Source organism: Prenolepis imparis, unplaced genomic scaffold (assembly GCF_030444845.1).
Source record: "Prenolepis imparis isolate NDT839.2.m4 unplaced genomic scaffold, iyPreImpa1.0 SCAF_14, whole genome shotgun sequence".
Lineage (NCBI taxonomy): Eukaryota > Metazoa > Arthropoda > Insecta > Hymenoptera > Formicidae > Prenolepis > Prenolepis imparis.
Genome location: NW_028141172.1, coordinates 10,507,797 through 10,528,997, shown reverse-complemented (window position 1 = coordinate 10,528,997; position 21,201 = coordinate 10,507,797). Strand labels below are relative to the sequence as shown.

The window sequence follows — 21,201 nt, the reverse complement described above, 5'->3', positions numbered from 1 at the left end:
TTCGCCCTCCAGAATGAGCACCTTAGTTTGGAGTGCCTTATTCTGGCATTGGAGCGCCTCCATCTCTCTACCGCCATCTTGGTCGCTATGCTCCGTGGCCGCGGCCGGCGTGGACATCACAGCCAGAGCGGCTATTGCGGCCTGTAGGTAGCAGGCCGCCTCCTTCATATCCTTTTGTACAGTTCCTTTGAGGTTTCAGCTTATTAGAGCGCACTTCTTTAAGAGTGTGGCACTCTCTATTCCCTTTGCCGCGACCTCGAGTGGCGGCGTTTGCGCAATCTCTTCTGAGAGATCAGCAGTCAGGATTTCCATTTTTTGCCACGCTTGCCTATCGCTCACCGGCGTGGTGGGGTATAACATATCCATCTCTTCCTGAGCTGCTTTTATGGCCAGCTCTGCCTCTTCCTTAGCCCGGCGTTTCCTGAATTCCCCGGTCGTTTCGGGGCGTCCACGCTTCCTCTTCTTAGGGAGAGGTCCTCCATCAGAGTCCGGGATGCTCATGTTGTCTCCAACTGAGGCGTCCTCTGTCATTTCCCCTTCCGTCTCCGCGTCTTTACCCTCTGGTAGGGGTATCTGCGCGGGATCTATCCAAGGTGTGATGCCTACTCGTTCTAAGGAAACAGACACTTGTTTTATGCCCTTAAGTTTGATCTTAGAAGATCTCGGACCCGGGGGGCCCGTGATCTCCTCGTCCCCCTTGTTAATAGTAGTTTGATTGATATTTGTGCAGCTCATTTTAACTTATTCCCACTCCCTGCGGAGGCTCGACCGGCCGGCGTATCTCCCACCGGCCAGGGGACGACCCGAAACATGACCGGAATCGCCCCCCAAGCCGGTGCCCCGGGGACTCCCGGGGGACCGGCTTATGTCGCGGGCCGGGGGGATACCGCACCCCCGGCACAGGACTCCGAGCCCCTTACTCCCCCATGGAGGGTTTGACTCCCCCATCGGGTTTCGGGGGTCCCCCGCCTCCGTCAACGGAGGCACCTCCGCAGGTGACGCCACTCGGGGGCCCCACGGACGCTTTGGACAGGGTCGCCGCTCCCCGGCCCTCCCCTACACGCCGTGGCGACCAGCACGTCCCCCCGCCGGTGACATTGCGACCGGCGACGGAGGTGACCTCATCGCCCAGTCGACGCGTACCAACTCCTGGTGTGGAGATGCAGCCTCGTGTGAGACTGCAGAGGACCAGCCATGCTGAGCACAGGGAGCGTAGCAGATCTCGTGGTCCATCGTCGTCCGGATCTTCGACAAAATAGAAACATTGATGCAATATGACTGTTAGACAGTCATCGACTGAACGCATAAATGGCGTGTATTAATTTTAAGGTTATTTTTAGGACTTGGCGTGATATGTTATGTATGCCAAGAAAGTTATATTACGTTATGACTTATGTAGGTAAATTTTGCCACATCAATATCAGATTTATGTTTTTATGTTGACTACATTTCGAAAGTTATCTCTCTAGTCTGCGGCAGTAAGCTGTGATATGGTTTTATATTTTTATATGCAAAGAGAGATAGATAGAGAGAGATATATATATATACGGCAGCGTTATGTTTCCTGAAAATAAAGATATTTCCTTTGATACTTACCTTGTGTGTTGTAACTTTGTTGGTCCTATCCATGAGGGGGTTAATTATGTCACTATATAATTTCATTTTCATAATTGAAACTTTATTTGTACTTACCATTTATAATACTTGCTATTCTTATTTTTGCTATTAAAATTATAGTTATTTTGAATTATATTTGGGGAAACTTACATTATCCAATTGTTATTCCTATGTGGTTGTGCGAGCTGCAATAATGTGTTATTTATATGCTTTAATTATAATATATTTATTGTAGGGCGACTAGAGAGTATTTAAGCATGAAGTATGAATGATTGAACGACGCGAGTAGAAGGGCATGCATATGTTTGGAGCGTTACTGTTTTCTGCAGAGATGTGTATGCGGTTCTGCGAAATACTTTTATTTACTTGATTCTGGTGACGATGTATGACTAATATTACCCATCGGATTGTTCATAAGTGTCATGCGGTTATTTATATGCGATAGAGTATGAAAGGTCAAGAATGACATGCAATTATTTATCGTCGGTATTAAGTGATGGGTCAAGATCGGCATGCATTAATTAACTCTGGATAATTTATGACAGGGTCTAGGTTGTAATAGTAAGGGTCAAGATCGGCATGCGTTAATTAACTCTGAATAATTTGTGACAGGGTTAAGGTTGTAATGGTAAGGGTTAACTTCGGCATGCGATAATTTACTTGGTATTAATCTTGACGGGGTAAAGGTTGAAATGGAAGCGGTCAAGTTTGTCGCGGGTAATATTAGCCATGAATTAAATATGGTTCCCCGGATTCGGAGCGTATGCGCAATGGCGATGCTCCGTAACAAGTGTTGGGCGGAGCCTGAGGTTATATAAACGCGAGACACGCACTGATCGTGGTCAGTCGGCACGAAGTCAAGTACGGTCGTTAATTCGGCAAAACTCGTTAGTCGAATAGTAAATTCGCAAGTCATTGTACGACAGTCGTTGTCCCGGGACAAGTGTCTCGTTAAATAGAGATAGTTAGCTGAACGTGTCAGCCTGGTAGTCTCGGGGTTGTCGTGCCGCCGGTTTATACTAACTAAATCGGGTATATCTGCGGTCCAGCGTTTCGCGTAATCGTGAATCGAGCGCTAACTGCCTCGCGCTGCGGAGCCGTACATATATTGAGTCTCCACGCTTTACCGCGGCGCTTAGCGAACATTGTAAGCGTGACGTCATCGCGACGCACGTCTGTGAAAGCGTGATCACGTGAACTTGCCGTGTGTGCAAAGGAATGTGTTGACTGTAACGAGACGTCGTACAGCAACGACCTTGGGGTCAATGATGCCCTGTGTTTTTCCATAAGTGAATCCGGTGGATTCCATCTTGAGGAATGTGCCTCTGATAATAATAAATAATATTTGATATCTGAAATAGAAGTGCGTGTTTGAACTCTTTCTTCCTTCAGATCCTTTCTGTGTCTAGTCATTTTCCGCCGTCAATAATATTAATGTAATAAAGCGGCATACCAGGAGAGTGAACGACGTTGAATCGAGCGGGAGAGTATCGTGGCCAAGATACTTACACCCGGAGGAAAATTAGTCGACGTGGCGCACGGGCGTTTCGGATACCCTTGGAGTTTGGTAGGATAAAACTTCTGGCGACCGTGATGAACAATCTGAAGCATATACATATAAGGTGAGTCAGTGTACTCGGAACCTCGTATTATTAGCCGTATAGGCAGAAATATTGAAATCTGTAGACTCGCGTCATAGCGACCGGTTACAACATCACCTGCCAGCGGGGGGGGACAACACCTCTCCTGACCGGCCGGTTCGGAAGGGGAAATGGTCCCGACCGGCCAGGAGTACATATTCTCGCCGCTGTGCCCCGCCTCGGAAACGTCTGAGCGGCCCCAGCGGCAGATCCGCGTGGCACCCTCCGGGCAATGCCCCTCGGGTAACCTCTCCGGGCAAAGCCCCTCGGGTAACCACGCGTGGCCTACTCCGACGTCTCGGCCCGAGCTCAGAATACGTCCGAGTGGCCCGGGAACGGCTGACCCCAGGGACGCTGGGACGGGGACACAGGCTACCCAGCCTGGAGATCCCCAACCAGCACCCTGAGGCCCTTCTCTCGTCGCCGGGCCCCGCCTCGGAAATGTCCGAGCGGCCCCGGCGACTGACCGCCGTGACTCCCTCCGGGCAATGCCCCTTGGGTAAACCCTCCGGGCAAAGCCCCTCGGGTAGTCACGGCTGGTCCCCTCCCCCTGCGGCCCCCGCCGCCGAGAAACCACGAGACTCCGGGGGGACATCCCCCGGGAAGAACCCCGAAAAACACCCCCCCAGAGACACGACGCAAAACCCCGGCGGCCGAAGCCGCAGACTGCACGGCGGGAGGGCAAGCGCCGAAGCGCCGTGCAATGCCCTCTCCTAACGGTGCCATGCCACCGGGCGTTTGTATTCCGGGTCGCCATCCCTTACCACCTACGAGCCGAAGCTCTGACGGGGAAGTGGGCCCCGTCCCCCAGAACTGCGGGAAGACTCCCACAGTCGAGGAGGAACCCCCAGAAACTAGGGGGAGCCCTCAGAGACCGGGGGCAAGTGTGCCTCGATATATGAGGCACTGTCCACTCTTAGCACCCCTCGCAAGGCTATCCCCTTGCGAAGGGTGAGCCCCCCCCACCACGCCAAGGTGGTGGACAACAGGGGGGATGCTCAACCATCCATAGTGACTGCGGCACCAATCTAGTGGGAGCCGATCAAGAGCTGAAGCGACTCTTCAAGGCCAGCTCACGCGAATGGCATCACATCGCTTCCGCTCTCGCCAACGACGGGGTTTCGTGGAAGTTCAACCCGCCTTCTTCACCTCATTTCGGTGGGAAATGGGAAGCCGGCGTGAAATCCGTAAAATTTCACATCCGCCGAGTCGTAGGAGATACCATTCTGACCTATGAAGAGCTCACCACCCTCCTAGTACAGATAGAAGCGACACTCAACTCTCGACCCCTCTGCGCCCTTTCCGAAGATCCATCAGACCTCACCGCCTTAACGCCGGGTCATTTTCTCATAGAGGAGGCCCTCACCTCCATTCCAGAGGCCTCGCTTAGTGAAATTCCAGCAGGACGTCTATCCCGTTGGCAACTTTTAAGAAAAATGACCGAAGCGTTCTGGACGAGATGGTCTACCGAATACTTGCACTATCTGCAAGTCTCTAACAAGTGGCTCAAGATTCAGCCAACACTCAAAATCGGAACGTTGGTCCTCGTCAAAGACGAAAGACTGCCACCGTCGAAATGGGCCCTCGCTCGAGTAATCGAGGTTCATCCGGGAGCAGACGGACTCGTCCGCGTCGCCACTGTCAGAACACAAAGCTCCATTCTGAAACGACCCCTCGTGAAATTATGTATATTACTGTCTGAATCGTAACTCCAATGGAAATTAATCCATCTTTCACGAAAAACGCGTCATCCCATATTTCGACAACCACCAGGTTGTCAAGGCTGGCGGAATAAATGTTCAAAAAGCTAACGATTATTTCAATCCAAATTAGCGGAAACTATGCTCCCGTCATAGTATTCGTTATTATATCCGTTCGGATTCAAGCGTCCTTAAGAGACAGAAAATTATTTGTTACACAGTGTTTCCTTGTTCTTAAAACCGTAAATAGACGTTAGATCTCGTACTTAGTTTGGTGCCTCTTAAATCTCTCACGAGTCGAGTGTTTACTGTTTTTTCAACACTCGCCTTTGTCAACACCGAGTCGAACAGCTGTACGCCTCATTTTATTGTGTACGGCACCGCTCGAGCAGTACATCGGTAACAGTGACCGAATAAAGATCTCCGTAAAACGTATCATAATCTATCTCATATCAATTAGTGAATCGATCCTATCTCTGTTAATTCGTCTCCGATGTCACCGGCGCCTTAACGGTCTCTCTATTATCGTTTTCCTTCAACCGGACGGAAAACAAACGAAACAGCACCATCTTATGTCCCCTCTTGGATCAAATAATATAACTTTATTTGAAATGTTTTTCCGTATCGTGCATATTTTACGAGATATTTGTGTGCAATAGAACACCTTGTATATGTATAATAAAATTGACATAAAAATTTTTGAACGATAACGCAGTCTTTTGTTTATATTTATATTTAAAAAATTTATTTTATTTTATAGTAGTTAGTGCCAGAGGCGATCTATTCGTGAGCTGGCTGTAACACCAGATGCGCTTTGCATGTGCGCTCTGGTTATTACTTCCTATCAGAGGCGATCTATTCGTGTGCTGGTTATTTAAAAGAATCCAGAGGCGATCAATTCGTGTGCTGGTTATTGAAAAGAATTCAGAGGCGATCTATTCGTGTCCTGGTTATTGAAAAGAATTCAGAGGCGATCTATTCGTGTGCTGGTTATTTAAAAGAATCCAGAGGCGATCAATTCGTGTGCTGGTTATTTAAAAGAATCCAGAGGCAATCAATTCGTGTGCTGGTTATTTAAAAGAATCCAGAGGCGATCAATTCGTGTGCTGGTTATTTAAAAGAATCCAGAGGCGATCAATTCGTGTGCTGGTTATTTAAAAGATTCCAGAGGCGATCAATTCGTGTGCTGGTTATTTAAAAGAATTCAGAGGCGATCTATTCGTGTGTTGGTTATTTTAAAAAATCCAGAGGCGATCTATTCGTGTGCTGGTAATATTTTATGTAAAAAGCAGTTTGCATTTGTGTGTGCTCTGTTTACTATAAAATATAGACATTTATTTTCAAAATATTTTTTGTAGTATAAAATAGTCAATTTTCTGTATTAGATAGATTTATAAACAAAAGACTGCAGTTATTTTTTTTAATTATAAAGTAATAAAATTATTTCTTCTTTTTGTAGTAATATTTCACAAAATATTAATCGATTTATTTTTCTTTGTAGGCGACAACAGTTATTGAAGTCCAGCAGTACGCAAGAGGCAAATTACTCCAGAAGCACAAAAATTAGTACTGACAATGAATCCATCGACTTTCAGAAATCAGTTCAATCAATTTCCGAAACGATGGATTCAGAAGTTAGTACTGAAACAATGCAATGCCAGAAATCACATTCAGAAACAGGTATGTATAAAGAAAATGTCGAACTTTGCGAAGATAACAATTATTTTGTTATCGAGAATGGCCCTCCGGATACATATCGTATCCAGGAAAGCATGCTTCAAGGCCGTCGCATTGTCAATATTTCTTATATGTTGAATGAACTCCAGAGATCATTCCATAATCATATGAAAAGAATAGAGTGCCAATTTAAAGATTGGAAAATCATGAAGCCTCAAACCAAAGGCCAAGAGGAAAATGACTCTAGGAATAGTACATATAAGGATACTAGCAATGAATCCATCGATTTTCAAAAATCGGGGGAATTATTCTCCAATACGATGGATTCTAAAGTTAGTATTCAAAAAGTGCAATGCCTATAATCAATTTCAGAAACAGATATGTGTAATGAAAATGTCGAACTTTGCGAAGATAACAATCATTTTGTTATCGAGAATAGCCCTCTGGATATAAATCGTATCCAGGAAAGCATGCCTCAAGGGCGTCGCATTGTCGACATTTCTCATATGTGGAATGAAATCCACAGAACATATTATGATCATATAGCAGGAATAGAGTGCCAATTTAAAGATTGGAAAGTCGTAACAACTGAAACCAAGGGGTTCAGAACGCATTTGTTCTTCAAGTGCCAAATGTGCAATACTAAAGCAAACATCTGGTCAGAACCCGAAGATCCAAAAATATTGGACATTAATAAGGCTGCTGTAGCCGGAACTATTACAGTGGGAATTGGTTATGCCCAGTTGGAAGAGCTGTGTGCAGCCATGAATATTCGATGTATGTCCGATAAAACTTATATTCAAAATCGAGATATGTTAGTAGATGATTTTGAGAAAATAGCCATGGAAAATATGAAAATGGCTGGCCAAATTGAAAAGCAACTCGCTCTCGAAAGGAACGATGTTATAAACGGTATTCCGTATATAACTGTAATAGCGGATGGTAGTTGGATGAAATGATCGTATGGCAACGCCTACGATTCTCTTTCCAGTGTTGGTGCTATAATTGATTACCACACGAAAAAGATTCTCTTTGTCGGTGTCCGCAATAAATATTGCACGATATGCAATGTAGCGGAACGAAACGGAATCGAACCAAGAGACCATAAATGCTATAAAAATTTCGATCGTAACGCAAGCTCCACAAAGATGGAGAGCGATGCCATTGCAGAAGGCTTTAAAAGTAGCCTGGAAATGCATGGATTAATTTTTAGAACAGTTATTGCCGATGGTGATAGCTACGTTTATCAGGCCATTATTGATAGCAAACCATATCGAGAACAAATGGTGACCGTGAAAAAAATAGAATGTACAAATCATTTGCTTCGCAATCTATGCAAAAAGCTGCAGGCGGTAGCAGAGACAACTCAGCAAAAACGCATAGAAAGCGCGGTTTCGTCCAGCTACGAAATGTTGTAAAGATCAACATTTTGAACATACGAAAAGAAGTGATAGAAGCAATTGATTTACGAACAAAACAAGAGCAACCTCACCATGATAAAGCTAGAGAATTACAAAAAGATATATTAAACATTCCTAGTCACATATTTGGTGAACATAAACGATGTAAGGAACGCGGTCGTATATGTGACCTTGATGAAACGAAGAAAAATTACGTACCGTTTCTCAAGTTACACGATCTTTACCAAAGAGTAGAGAAGGCTATCATATATTTAAGCGCTTATTCCGACAGTTTGTTGTTCAAATTCACCAACAATCCTGCAGAGTCGTTCAATTCGATAATCTGCAAAGAAATTGGTGGTAAGCACATTAATTTTGGTAATCGAGGCTCTTACAATGCTAGAGTTGCGGGGGCAGTTGTGCAATTTAATACGCAACAAGTTCTTACGGAAGTGCATAATAGCATGGGTAAAAATGTTCCTCTCATTGTCGAGATTGTGGAAAACCGACGACAAACAAAAGTTGCAAAAACTAGAGAATCTCGGAAAGTGAATTGACGGCAAAAATGTAAAAGGGAGTCAGGAACAGATTGTCATTACGGTCCGCAATCACAAAAACCTGATCTTCTACCCGATGTTTTTGAACAACTTCGACAAAATCATTTGGAAAAGTTGTTTGAAAATGGGAAAAATTGAAGACAAATCGAACGTAATACAATAGAGCAAAGTGATTCAGATTTGTGGCATTCATTGAGACAGGAACTGTTGACGGCGTCTAATTTTGGAATCGTATGTCGCATGAGACCGACAACGTCTTGCGCCGCGACTGTAAAAAACATTTTATTTCCTCCCTCTATCGATACTGCGGCTATGAAATATGGTCGCGAAATGGAAAAAATTGCGAGAAAAGAATTGGCCGTAACATTAAAGAAGGAGATAAAAACTAGCGGATTATTTATTGATATTAAAAATCCATGCTTGGGTGCTTCTCCTGACGGACTCATAGATGAAGATGGTCTGATAGAAATAAAATGTCCTTTATCAGCTGAGCATTTAACAGCGGAAGAGGCCATAAAAACATTGCCCCAACTGAAAGGCATCTTTGATAAGAAAAATCCAGATAAGATGAATCAAAATCACCGATTTTTCTATCAAATTCAAGGCCAGTTAAATATAACGCAGCGAGATTATTGTATTTTCGCTGTGTGGTGGACGCCAAAAAGCTTGAAAATAGTACGTGTTAATAGGGACAATGTATTTTGGAGTAATCAAATGCTGCCCTTTTTAACATGTTTCTATTACGATTGCATGCTTCCGGAAATCTTGGATAGTCGGCATAATCGACATATATCAATTAGAAATCCAAGCTATATAATAGAAGCTCAACAAGAAGTAGCTAAAAAAAAATTAAACGAACAAATCTTCCACAGTGTAATGTAGAAGATGAAAACATTGCAAAAAAAATAAATGTATCGAATCAAATATTTTATCAATGGAAGCAATTATAACTGCTTTGAATGTAGAACAAGATGATGATTGCATCGTAGTTAGTTACTCAAAAAATACACAAGAACTAACAGAACACGATATGGCAAAGCAAAAAGAATTTTTAGATAATTCGGTTGCTCCTTTTTATTTAGTAAAGGAAAATGTATTACCTTTACATAGTAAAATAAATGACGAATCATTGGACCGATTTTTGCGCGTCATAAGATATAATTCTTGTTTTGAAACACAAAGTGTGCTATATTTGGAATATCCTCATATAATTGAAGCAAGTCGTAGCGACAAAAGCTTACAAATTATTGGAGGAAATTGTAGTGATCCTGGCGATGTATTTCTTTTGACGGCACCAAGCTTCGAGTATACGATAGTCTGCCCAGTTGTACATACAATAAATTGGTGCCTAAAGAAAAAAATTACATTCATCGCAGTTATCCACAAATAAATAAAAATATAATATTTGAAAAGGTTCAAGCACAACCTGATAGCATGTGTTATGGAATCTATGCTGCAGCATTCGCTACAACTATAGCTTTAGGAGGAAATCCTTGTAATGAGACATATTCTACTGATGTTAAACATATGAGGCAACATTTTTTAAAAATTGTAGCAGAAAATAAATTGTCGCCTTTTCCTAACTAATAAAAATTTATCATTATTTTAGAAATGTGAAATTCTAATAAATATCGTTGCCAAAAAGTGTCTAATGCAAATGTCTCATTTGCAATTAAAATCGGAGAGACGAAAAAAATACATATATTATGGTTGCGTTCTCACGGGAATGGGCGATGGAATGGCCCATTTCATAAAAATATATTGTATATTATTAAATAATATTCTGTTATATTATATAACATTTAATCTAGTTTAAAAAATATATTCCACAGGCGATCTATTCGTAAGCAGGTTGTTTGCTATTTTCTCAATTATTGATAAGAGGAGAAAAGCGAATTGTGCGTACTGCATACATTGTAATTTATAGAAAATTACAGGAAATATCAATATATGTACCATACACATGTATGTGTATATGTATTTGTATATATGTATGCATCTATGCATGCATTTATATATGTAAGAAATATATACATATATATACATGTATAGATGTATATATCCATGCATAAGTTGACCTTGAAATTACCTCTAAATTTGACCCCTAGGTCAAAGTCACCATCAAGTGCCTTATTTTCCCTAGAAAAAATTTTTTATATACAGGGTGTCCGGTAATTTGCGCCCCACCCGTCAGATGCAGGTAGAGTAGGTTAAACCTAGTAGAAAAGTCCTCTACCATTTTTCGATATTCGCAATAATTATTGAGAAATTAATTGAAATAGATCGGCCAATTCGCGCGTCCTGCAAGCGCGCGGCGAGATGAGACAGCCCAGTCTTATACAGTTACCAAGTACGCGGCAAGAAGAAAGTATAATATTACGATTGCTAAGCGCGGGGAGGAGCGATCGACAAAAGATAATAACATTTACGAATGTCGCATGACGCTGGACCTCCGAGTGGGCTGTCTCTTCTTGCCGCGTGCTTGTCGGCCGCGCGAATTGGCCGATCTATTTCAATTAATTTCTCAATAATTATTGCGAATATCGAAAAATGGTAGAGGACTTTTCTACTAGGTTTAACCTACTCTACCTGCATCTGACGAATGGGGCGCGAATTACCGGACACCCTGTATACAAAAAATTTTAATACAAATTTTAAACAAAATAAGACCGTCTGACATCGATTTTGAGCATGTGGAGGTTTTTGTAGTGATGTGTTCGTCCACTCTAGCGTTGACAATGAATCTCACGCACGTATTGATGGTTCTGTGAAGTTTAAGGTTCTGCTCAGCTGTCATGTCGGTGTAGGCAACACAGCAGTAGTCCACATACGGCATAATCAGAGTGGTCACGAGCCTGTATTTAAGAGCTGTTGGAAACAGGTATTTGCAGAGGTTAAGACGGTATAGAACTGACCGAATCTTATTGGTTGTATTATTCGCTTGACTTTCCCAGGATAGGTTGTTAGAGATGGTTATACCGAGGTATTTGACAGATGATGAGTATTGAATTGTAGATGTTCCAACCATTATTTTTGGAAGAGAGAGTAAGTCTATAGAATTGACGTATCTTGAGGTGCCAATAATTATAGATTGTGTCTTGTCAGGATTCAACATGAGGCATTAGTAGTCGACCAGTCGATAACAGCTTGAATGTCATCATTAACTCGTTGTATTGCTTCAATTACCCTATGAGGTTCAAGATGTAAATATATCTGCAAATCGTCGGCGTAAAAATTGTACTTGCAGTACCTCAAAGCGTGTCGGAAGTCGGACAAGTACAATGTGAGGAGTAGCAGTCCTAGGACCGACCCCTGAGGAACTCCCATTCTGACAGAAGATGGAGACGACAAAGTGCCCGCCGCACGATCCTTAACAGACTGAGTGCGACCCATCAAATAAGAGTAAATCCAGGATAGTGTTGAGTTGGAAAGATTTAGGTTTTTAAGTTTTCTTATGAGAGTTAAATGGTCAACTCTGTCGAACGCCTTGGAAAAGTCGAAAAAGACACAGTTACTATCCTTCGATCAGCCGCCTGTCTAACCTCATCAAGCATACGAACAAGGCAAGTCTGAATGGAATGACTCCTGCGGTAAGCGGACTGACAGGGATCCAGGAGATTAGAGTCCTCGAGGTACCCACAGATCTGCTCGCAGACCGCTCACTCTAAGATTTTAGACAATGTCGGCAGTATGGAGATCGGCCGATAGTGTTATGCCGCCGTGGGGTTTTTGATTTTCGGTACTGGGCAGATGAGCGCCGACTTCCACGCAGTAGGAAAAACTCCACTCTGCAGGGAGAAATTGAAAAGATGCTCGAGGACTGGTAAGATAAAGTACATGGTGAGCTTTACGAATCTTAGCGGTATACCGTCGGAGCCGACCGCGTTCGATTTGGTATTAGAGATTAATTTAGCGATAATTAGCGGTGGAATATGACTCCAATGGAATCTTGTATCGGCATACGTTCCTCCAGAAGTGCCAAGAAAGAGAGTTCATGATTCTCATAGTCAACCTCCATTGCGTCGCGCGCAAAAATCTCGTTAAGTTGGTCCACGGAGATGGATAGGTTGGCATCTGAATCCTTACCTTTGATCAGCCCCAGGTGCTTCAGTGTGCCTCAAACTGCGTTAGCCTTGTCCAAGTCCCCGAAGATGTTCAAGTAGTATGTTCTTTTCGCAGATCGTATCATACTCTGAGTCCTATTGCGTAATACCTTGTATTGATCATTGTCTCGATCCTTTCTTTCTACGCCAAGTTCTCCTTGCCAAGTTCCTCTCACGCATACTCCGGCGGATATGATCTGTCAGCCATGGAGCAGGAAGGTTTTTGAAATAACGTCTTCTTGCAGGCGCGTGTGTGTTAAGCAACTCCACAAGTTTGTAGTTAAAAATGTCGAGCTTCTCGTCAATGCAGTTAGTAGAAAATAGGCTGCTCCAATCAAGGTCACGAACGCCCAGTAGCAGCGCAGACTCATCCAGAGCGCGTCAATCTCTGCAGTCCACGGACCTGTCCCGCCGACGCTCGACCTTGACACCATACTTGATATAAATCAAGTCGTGAGCCGACAAAAAGGCGACTTCATGCTTTCCAAATTCAATGAGTTTGTCCGAGTCATCTAAGATGCAGAGATCTAGGAGCGTGCTGGAATTTCTTAGGTGATGTGTAGGTCCGAACGGAACGAGATGAAGGCTGGACGAGGCAACGAAGGTGAACAGCTGCTGGCTGTCGAATGTACACTGGAGCAAGTCGGCATTGAAATCTCCCATGATGATAGAGTGTCTGTAGTTCGTCTGCAACTCCAAGAACAATCGAAAAACCTCATCAAGGTATCCTACGTTAGGCGGCCTGTAAACTACGGCTAAGAGTAATTTGGCAGATTCCTTGAAAGCGATCTCGGCGATAATGTATTCAGGTCTACAAGCAGAAGACCCGGAAGAGCTCGCGAGCACCGAGACCCGCAACGTGTCAGAGAGATAGAAGGCAAGTTCTCCCCCGTTCCTCCCATCCCTGTCACATCTGAAGAGAGTGTAGCCAGGGAGCCTGATCATGTTGTCAGAGATGCCATGTCGAAGCCATGTTTCAGACAGGCAGATGATATGGTAGTCAGCATTGTTGAAAAAGAGTTGAAATTCGTCGAAGTGCGCATATAGAGACTGGCAGTTCACATGGCACATCTTAAGGTCCTCGGAATGAAGTGACGATCTACCCATAATTGGTGTTCGCGATCTTGTCCTTAATTTTCCTGCAGAGAATGGGGCACAGTCCTGGTGTTTCTTGCAGTTCATGCACTCAGGCGGTCTATCTCTTGCATCGAAATCCCTCATCTCGTGACCCTTAGCACAGTATCCACAAGAAGGCTGTGCTTTGCAGTTCTTAGCAATGTGTCCAAATTGCAGGCATCTGTAGCACTGCAGGACTCTTATATGATCCGCGAAGGCGCACTCAGCGTATCTGAGGTAGACACGTCCGAGTCCAAGCAGGGCGCTACGTATTTCAGGCGTAACCTCCAGTACACAACTGGTGGTGCGCTTATTTTGTTTGGGTGGAAAGATATAGATTACTTTTAGATCTCCGCCGAGATCACCATCGAGATTCTGTGCGACGAGCTCGTCCTTAATTTCCTCCGCCGACAAATCCACAGGAATTCCATGTACTATCAGCTTAGGGTTGATTTTAATATTCTCCCTCACGATGAGGCCAGCAGTAACGAGACCTGGATGAGACCTGGATGATCTTTATTTTTTCCAGATCGGGTGACAATGCCTCGATTTTTACCGCCTTGTTATGCATGAGTGAGACCTTATTGACCTTTAAACCGCAGTCCAATGGTTTAAAAACTCTATGTAACACATCCTTAGTCGCCTGTGACGAAGCATATTTATCTGTATGCCTATTATCAGGCTCCACGATAAAACTCGTGGTGTTCGTAAGCTCAATCGTGGGTCTCCCTGAAACACGGACCTCCGTGCCGGCAGAGCCCACAACGGACGCATAGGATTCGGGCCGCTTAGCAGAGGAGGATCCCTCCCCCCGACCCTCAGCCCGCATCCCGGACGAGCACAGACCGCCGTGCGCCTCCATAACCTCAGAAACCGCACGCTTGATTTCTTCCACAGTGACGCCCGCGCACGCGGACCTCTCCTCGAGCAGATCCAGTAGAACGACCGAAATCTCCTTAAACGCATCGCGGCATGCACGAAAAGCTGACTCAATAGTTGTTCTTTTGTCGAGCGAGTCCTTGCTCCCAAGGAGCACTCTAGAGATCGACTCTGTGTGGCGGTTGACAGTCGCTCTAAGCGCATTTACTCTTGAGGAGTTCACCGTGTCAAATCTCTCTGACTCACCTGACATATTTAGAGTCGAAGCGTTGGAAGACTGCCTTTTTGGCCCTCGCCTGCCGACGCCACTGTCATCCGGTCCCTGTGTGCCCGCGCCACTGTAATCATCTGTGCCGTCTTTGTTGCGAATATCCATATCGACGGTTAAAGTCGTATTGGTAAACAAATAGGCCAAACCAAGGAAACGTCAACCACGGAATGTCAGACGGCGAAAAATGACTGGTAAGCGTCCGTGAAAATCCTTTTGTGCGGTCAAGTGTCCCTCCAAGATATACATAAAGACAGGTAAATCAATAAAATCAAGCTTAGAGACCAGAAAGGCAGATTACGGCAGAAAAGCAGCAAGTAAGTACGAGCGACGAAAGACACGTCTATCTACACTCACCTGAGAGAGAGAGAGAGAGAGAGAGAGAGAGAGAGAGAGAGAGAGAGAGAGAGGGAGAGGGAGAGGGAGAGGGAGAGGGAGAGGGAGAGGGAGAGGGAGAGGGAGAGGGAGAGGGAGAGGGAGAGGGAGAGGGAGAGGGAGAGGGAGAGGGAGAGGGAGAGGGAGAGGGAGAGGGAGAGGGAGAGGGAGAGGGAGAGGGAGAGGGAGAGGGAGAGGGAGAGGGAGAGGAGAGAGAGAGAGAGAGAGAGAGAGAGAGAGAGAGAGAGAGAGAGAGAGAGAGAGAGAGAGAGAGAGATTGATTGATATTTATTAGCTTTCTCAGCTATTTGTAAAATGCAAGTCTAATTTACATTAATTACAATATACTCCTTTAACTCTCGCTTAAACGCTTCCAATTCTTCGATTCGTCTTATTTCAGCTGGTAAGGCATTGTACATTTTCACTCCCTCATAAAACACTCATCTGTGCACTCGTTGTTCTACGAAACTGTACTACAATGTCCCCAGCTTGCCGTGTCTGTCTTTCATTCTCATTTCCCACTATTGTTAACTTATTTCTTAATTGATCCGGTAACATATTCTTTAAAATCTTAAAGATAAATATACACACATTATAATTCAGCCTCTGTCTTATGGACATAAACTGCAGCGCTTGCAGCATATTCTCCACTTTGGTATATCTAACACATTGCAATATGACCCTCATGGCCCGGTTTTGCGCTTTTTGCAATTCATTCAGTTGTGTTTCTCCCATATCAATTAACAGCGTCGCACAATACTCAAAGTGAGGCGCTATTATTAACTTATATATAATACATCTAGTGTATGCCGATATGTAGTTACCTATTCTATTTAAAAAACTCACTTTTTTCCCTATTTTCTTTAGCATATAATCACAGTGGTTCTTAAATCTTAACCTATCGTCAATAATTATGCCTAGATATCTCATTCTTTCCACACGCTCTATCTCCGTTCCATCCAAACATTTCAGTGTAATGTTACCTCTCAGTTCTTTTCTTATACTTCGAATTATCATATATTTCGTTTTCCCTGCGTTCATTTTTAACTTATTTGTATTCATCCATCTTTTCACTGTAACAAATGCCATATTCATTTTTCTTTCTAATTACGCACTACTCCCTCCAGTCACTTACACTAGCGTATCGTCTGCAAACATTTTTATACTACATCCCTCCGGACAGACTTTAATTATATCGTTTATATATTGCAACGGACTTTTCCTTCTAGTGCCGCGCAACTTCGTCACTTTTCTCGGTATCTCTACACACAAAAATTCGACAGATTGCTTGGGCGCCAGGTACGGTCAGGCCGTACCACTCAAAATAACACGATAATTAATTCTACGACAGTGACGGCTTAAGCTCGGTAACTCAGTTTCTTAATTGGCAAAGGGGCGGGATTCTTGATGCGGGGAGTCGTACTCGGGGCTTCGGAGAGAAGGAGAGTCATTAAATCGGCACATTGAAATACTTAAATAAAAGTTAAATAAATATATTTCATATTAGAAAATTGATTGCGGTTTCACATTACTTATTTACGGCCTCGTGACTCAGTAGATCCTCGACACTCGAGGTGTTACAACACAATTATGGTTCGATATTTATCGCTACCGAGGGGAACATATCCCGGATTATATTTCAATCGAGGAGGCGGGGGAGAAAGACATTCCCAAATTACAAGACTTAAAGACTCGACACAAGACAATCAGAAGAACGAAACTAATTAGTCTAACATTTATACACAAAATTCTGCACTGTCGACTCGGTACGGCTCTCCACGGAGAGAGAGAGAGAGGCTGCGCAGTTCTTACTTTAATGGCGAATCTCGGTACGGGCCTCGCGTTTCGGACACTCCCGAGTGCTCGGTAACGAAAGTAATTAACAATAGCATCGATAACAATTTTAACCGTGTTACTAGAGACGCGAGTCCCCGCCGAGTTCGCTCTTACCGAGACTTTGAAGTGGTGGCCTTACAATATTCTGTCGTCCGTCGGTGTCTCACGTGGTTCGCACGCCGCAGTCTCGTCGAACAGTGTACGACTCTGGGCTCACGGCACGCCGGTAGCCGGCGTCGATGGCGCTGCGCGCGCCGCCTATAATCGATCCTTGATCCTCTGTCGACGATAGTCGATCCTTGTGGGCCTCGTTGCCCCGGTATTTTCGAAACTGCTCTCGGTACTTTTCGGAATGTTGGTGCGGATAATGTGGCTGCTCGCTGCACGTTCCGAATAACTGCTTCTCTCCTTCTCTACTGGCTGTCGACTTGCGGGGGAACCCGCCGAGAGGTGATCAGTCTCCGACGGTTCCGCTTTCTTCGGGACGATGCCGGCGGCCCCACTGGAGTAGCCATCCCTGTCTCGAGATGTCGGTACCTTTTGATGTGCTCCTCCGCTCAATTCCGTCCGCTATCCGAGGCTGTAAAACGTATCCGGCAGTAACGGGCCCTTGCTTATTTATTCTAGTTATTTTACAATAAATACTTTACTTGATCGTGTTATCCGGCGTCCCCGAGCGCACCGCTTCCACCCAGGTCGTCCACTCTTGCTGCATTTTCCGCCATCCCACGATGGCTGCTCCCTTCGATACATTAGGGCCTTCTCTGACCACTCACTTCCACTCGGTAAACCTACGGGACTTAAATAACTAAAGGCGAGTCGACGAAGAAAAATTCGTCGCTCGCCGACCCAAAATTCGTCCTCTCTCTCGACCCTTCCTCGGCCGGGCCGTGCCGGCCCTGTGACGGGCGTAAAAACGTCACGTCACAAGATATTATAAATAACAAAGGTCCTAATACAGATCCCTGTGGTACTCCATATTCTGTGGCCAATAATGTAGACCATTCATTGTTAAATCGTACCTGCTGTGTTCTATTCTTTAAATATGATCTTAACCATTCTACAGCTGTTCCTCTAATTCCGTATTGATATAATTTCTCTAACAGTCTTTCTCTATGTATCGTTTCAAATGCTCGCTTGAGATCCATGAAAATTACCCCCACCATTTTTGCCTCACTAACTATCAATTTCCATTCGTCAATGACTGTTTGAATCGCTGTTTCACACGAATACTGTTTTCTAAAACCTGACTGATCTTCTGTTATAATACAGTTATCTTCTAAATACGCTTCAATTTGCTTTTTAACTACTAATTCTAATACTTTCTCAAATATTGGTAACATATTAATAGGCCTAAATTCACTTGCTTTTCTGGCTTTTTCTATTTTTGGAATCGGTATTATCGTAGACGTTTTCCAACCTTCTGGACAGCAACCTTCCCTCAAAGAGTTATTTCTTATATCAATAAATTCCTCTTTTATTACATAAAATACTGCTTTAAGTATATCACTAGTTAATCCCTCTTCCGTACCTTTCTTTTTTGGTAGTTCCGTAACAATTTTTTGTAAATGCTCTATTCTAATCATCTCAAAATTTTCCATTATTCCCTCGCTTTCAATAACAAAAATAATTCTTTTACCTGGACTTCCTAACTTATCTCTACTTATAGATTTTACTATGTTATCAATACTCTGTATATAATATAAATTAAATTTATCAGCTATATTGCACCCTTCAGTATTATTTAATATTTCAAAATCTATATTCTCTATTTTTTTTGTACCCGTTGGTTCGCCCCTTATTATTTCTTTTAAGGTTTTCCACATAGATGTCGGATTTCCCTTGTTATGATCTATCATATTTTCATAGTATTTTTTTTTCTTTGTCCTGATTAGTTTAACCACTGCATTTCTTTCGATTTTAAACTGTAACCAATTTTCATACGTGTCATCATACAACGTTTTACTGTACGCCTCATCCCTTTTAGCCGCTGCTTCCTTTATTTCATCCGAAAACCACTTTTTCCCTTCCCATATTTTCGGAATTCTAAATTTTTTTCTAGGTGCTGTAGCATCCAACGCATCTACTATATTATCGACAAGTTTCTTCGCTCTCACACTGACATTCATATCTTGGCTTCTTCCTAATTTATTTTCCATTAATTTAATAAATTCATCTACATTAAACTCTTTAAAATTCCTAGCACTAAATTCTCTGTATTTATTATCAATTTTATTCGCATTAAGATCAACTTTTAACCACGCATGGTCCGTTATTTTAGGTTCATGAATTACTTGCACTTCTATTTTATTATTAGCGTAAATTAAATCTATAATTGTCTTACTATTTTTCGTAATTCTCGTTGGTTTATTTACATATTGTTTCATGCCTAAGCTCAACATTGTCGTTTGTAACTTCTTTGTATAAAACGAGTCCAACATAATATCTATATTAAAGTCTCCTATTACTATACATTCTCCCCGTATTATTAATTCTTCTATTATATCCTCCAGAAATCTCACGAACTCACCATGCGATGAACTCGGTGAATGATATTACTGTTATCACTCCTTTATACAATTTATCTTTCACCTCAATCGCAGCACACCAACAATTCGTTTCTAACTTTTTTACTAATACTATCTCATATTTAATATCGTCCCTTACATATAAAAGAACCCCTCCTGTATTTCTGTTTTCAGCATCACATCTAATCATACTATACCCCGGTACGTTCACTTCACAGTCTTCAATTTCAGCAGTCACTCTGGTTTCTGATAACGCTATGAACGCAGGATTCATTTTCTTCATAATCTGATGCTGTATCTCGTCTTTATGCGCCATCAAACTTTGCGCATTTGTATATAGTATTAATTCCGTTTCCTTCTGTAGTTGCTATTTATCTTCCTCCCATCCGGCCCTCCTCTTCTCCTCCTGTATCGCCCTCTTGAAAGTCGGACATTCCGGATCAAGTGCGCCATGCTCATCATTTATTTTCAAATTGTATGTTTGAATCTTAAACATACAATTTATACATCTTTTCTTTGTCGCTGTACATTCACTCACCTTGTGATTTCCTGCACATTTGTGACATGTTTCATTACGCGTACAATTCTTTGCAATATGATAATAACCCCAGCATTTAAAACATCTTTTAATGTTAATGTGATTGAATGCAGGACACTTTCTCCATCCTACATTCAGTTTCCCTTTTCTCAACATTACTTCATGAGTCTCTTCATCTGCTTCAATTATTACGATACCATCTTTTCCTCTTCTTCCGGACTGATCTTTCTCATTTATTTTCTCTTTAACTATTCTCTTCACTATTCGCATATGAATTCCTTCATTTTTCACGTCAATTTTGTTCTGCTTCTTAATTGTACCTATTAAATCATCATCATTCAACTCCATTTCTTCCTCGCCAATATTGACAATTTTTATCTTAGGTTTCATCCGCGGTGACTCAGTAACGTTAAAATTCTCGCCCAGCTTGGCTTGTACTGTCGCCTTTAGCTTTTCCATTTCTTCTCCAGTCTCACAGCCGAGAATCACTGTTCCCTTACTTCCTTTTTTTAACTTCGTTATTCCCATAGCCATATTCTTGATATCTACCTTTTCTTTTATCAGTTTTTTAGTTGCTTCACTCTCCTGTTGCACCTTGGGTTTGACAATTATAATATTTTCTTTTTTCTTCTCCTTAACTGCTTCACTATAACATCTTTGAGCTCCTCCTGCCAGTCCACCCGCTCCTCCTTGTATAATTCTTCTCAAGTCTTCCAGTTCTTGTTTAATACTTCCAAATTCTTCTCGAACTATTTCCTTAACCATCATTTTAATTTCCTTCTTACATGCTGTTTCGTCTTTTATTTCTTTCACAGTTTTTTACAAGCGAATCTATTTTTACGTCAATACTCGATGATCCACTCGCTCCTGATATTCTATTTCCACTGCTTGATGTCGTAAACGAACCCGTAGATCCTGTAGATCCTTGTCTTTCCCTGCTGAGTACTCTGCGTTGATACCACTGCTT

The 21,201-nt window shown here is 42.9% G+C and overlaps 1 pseudogene; it reads left to right on the top strand.

Moving 5' to 3' along the window:
- Nucleotides 1-926: 926 nt before the first annotated feature.
- LOC145945138 (uncharacterized) lies at nucleotides 927-8,586 on the top strand (annotated as a pseudogene).
- Nucleotides 8,587-21,201: the final 12,615 nt, after the last annotated feature.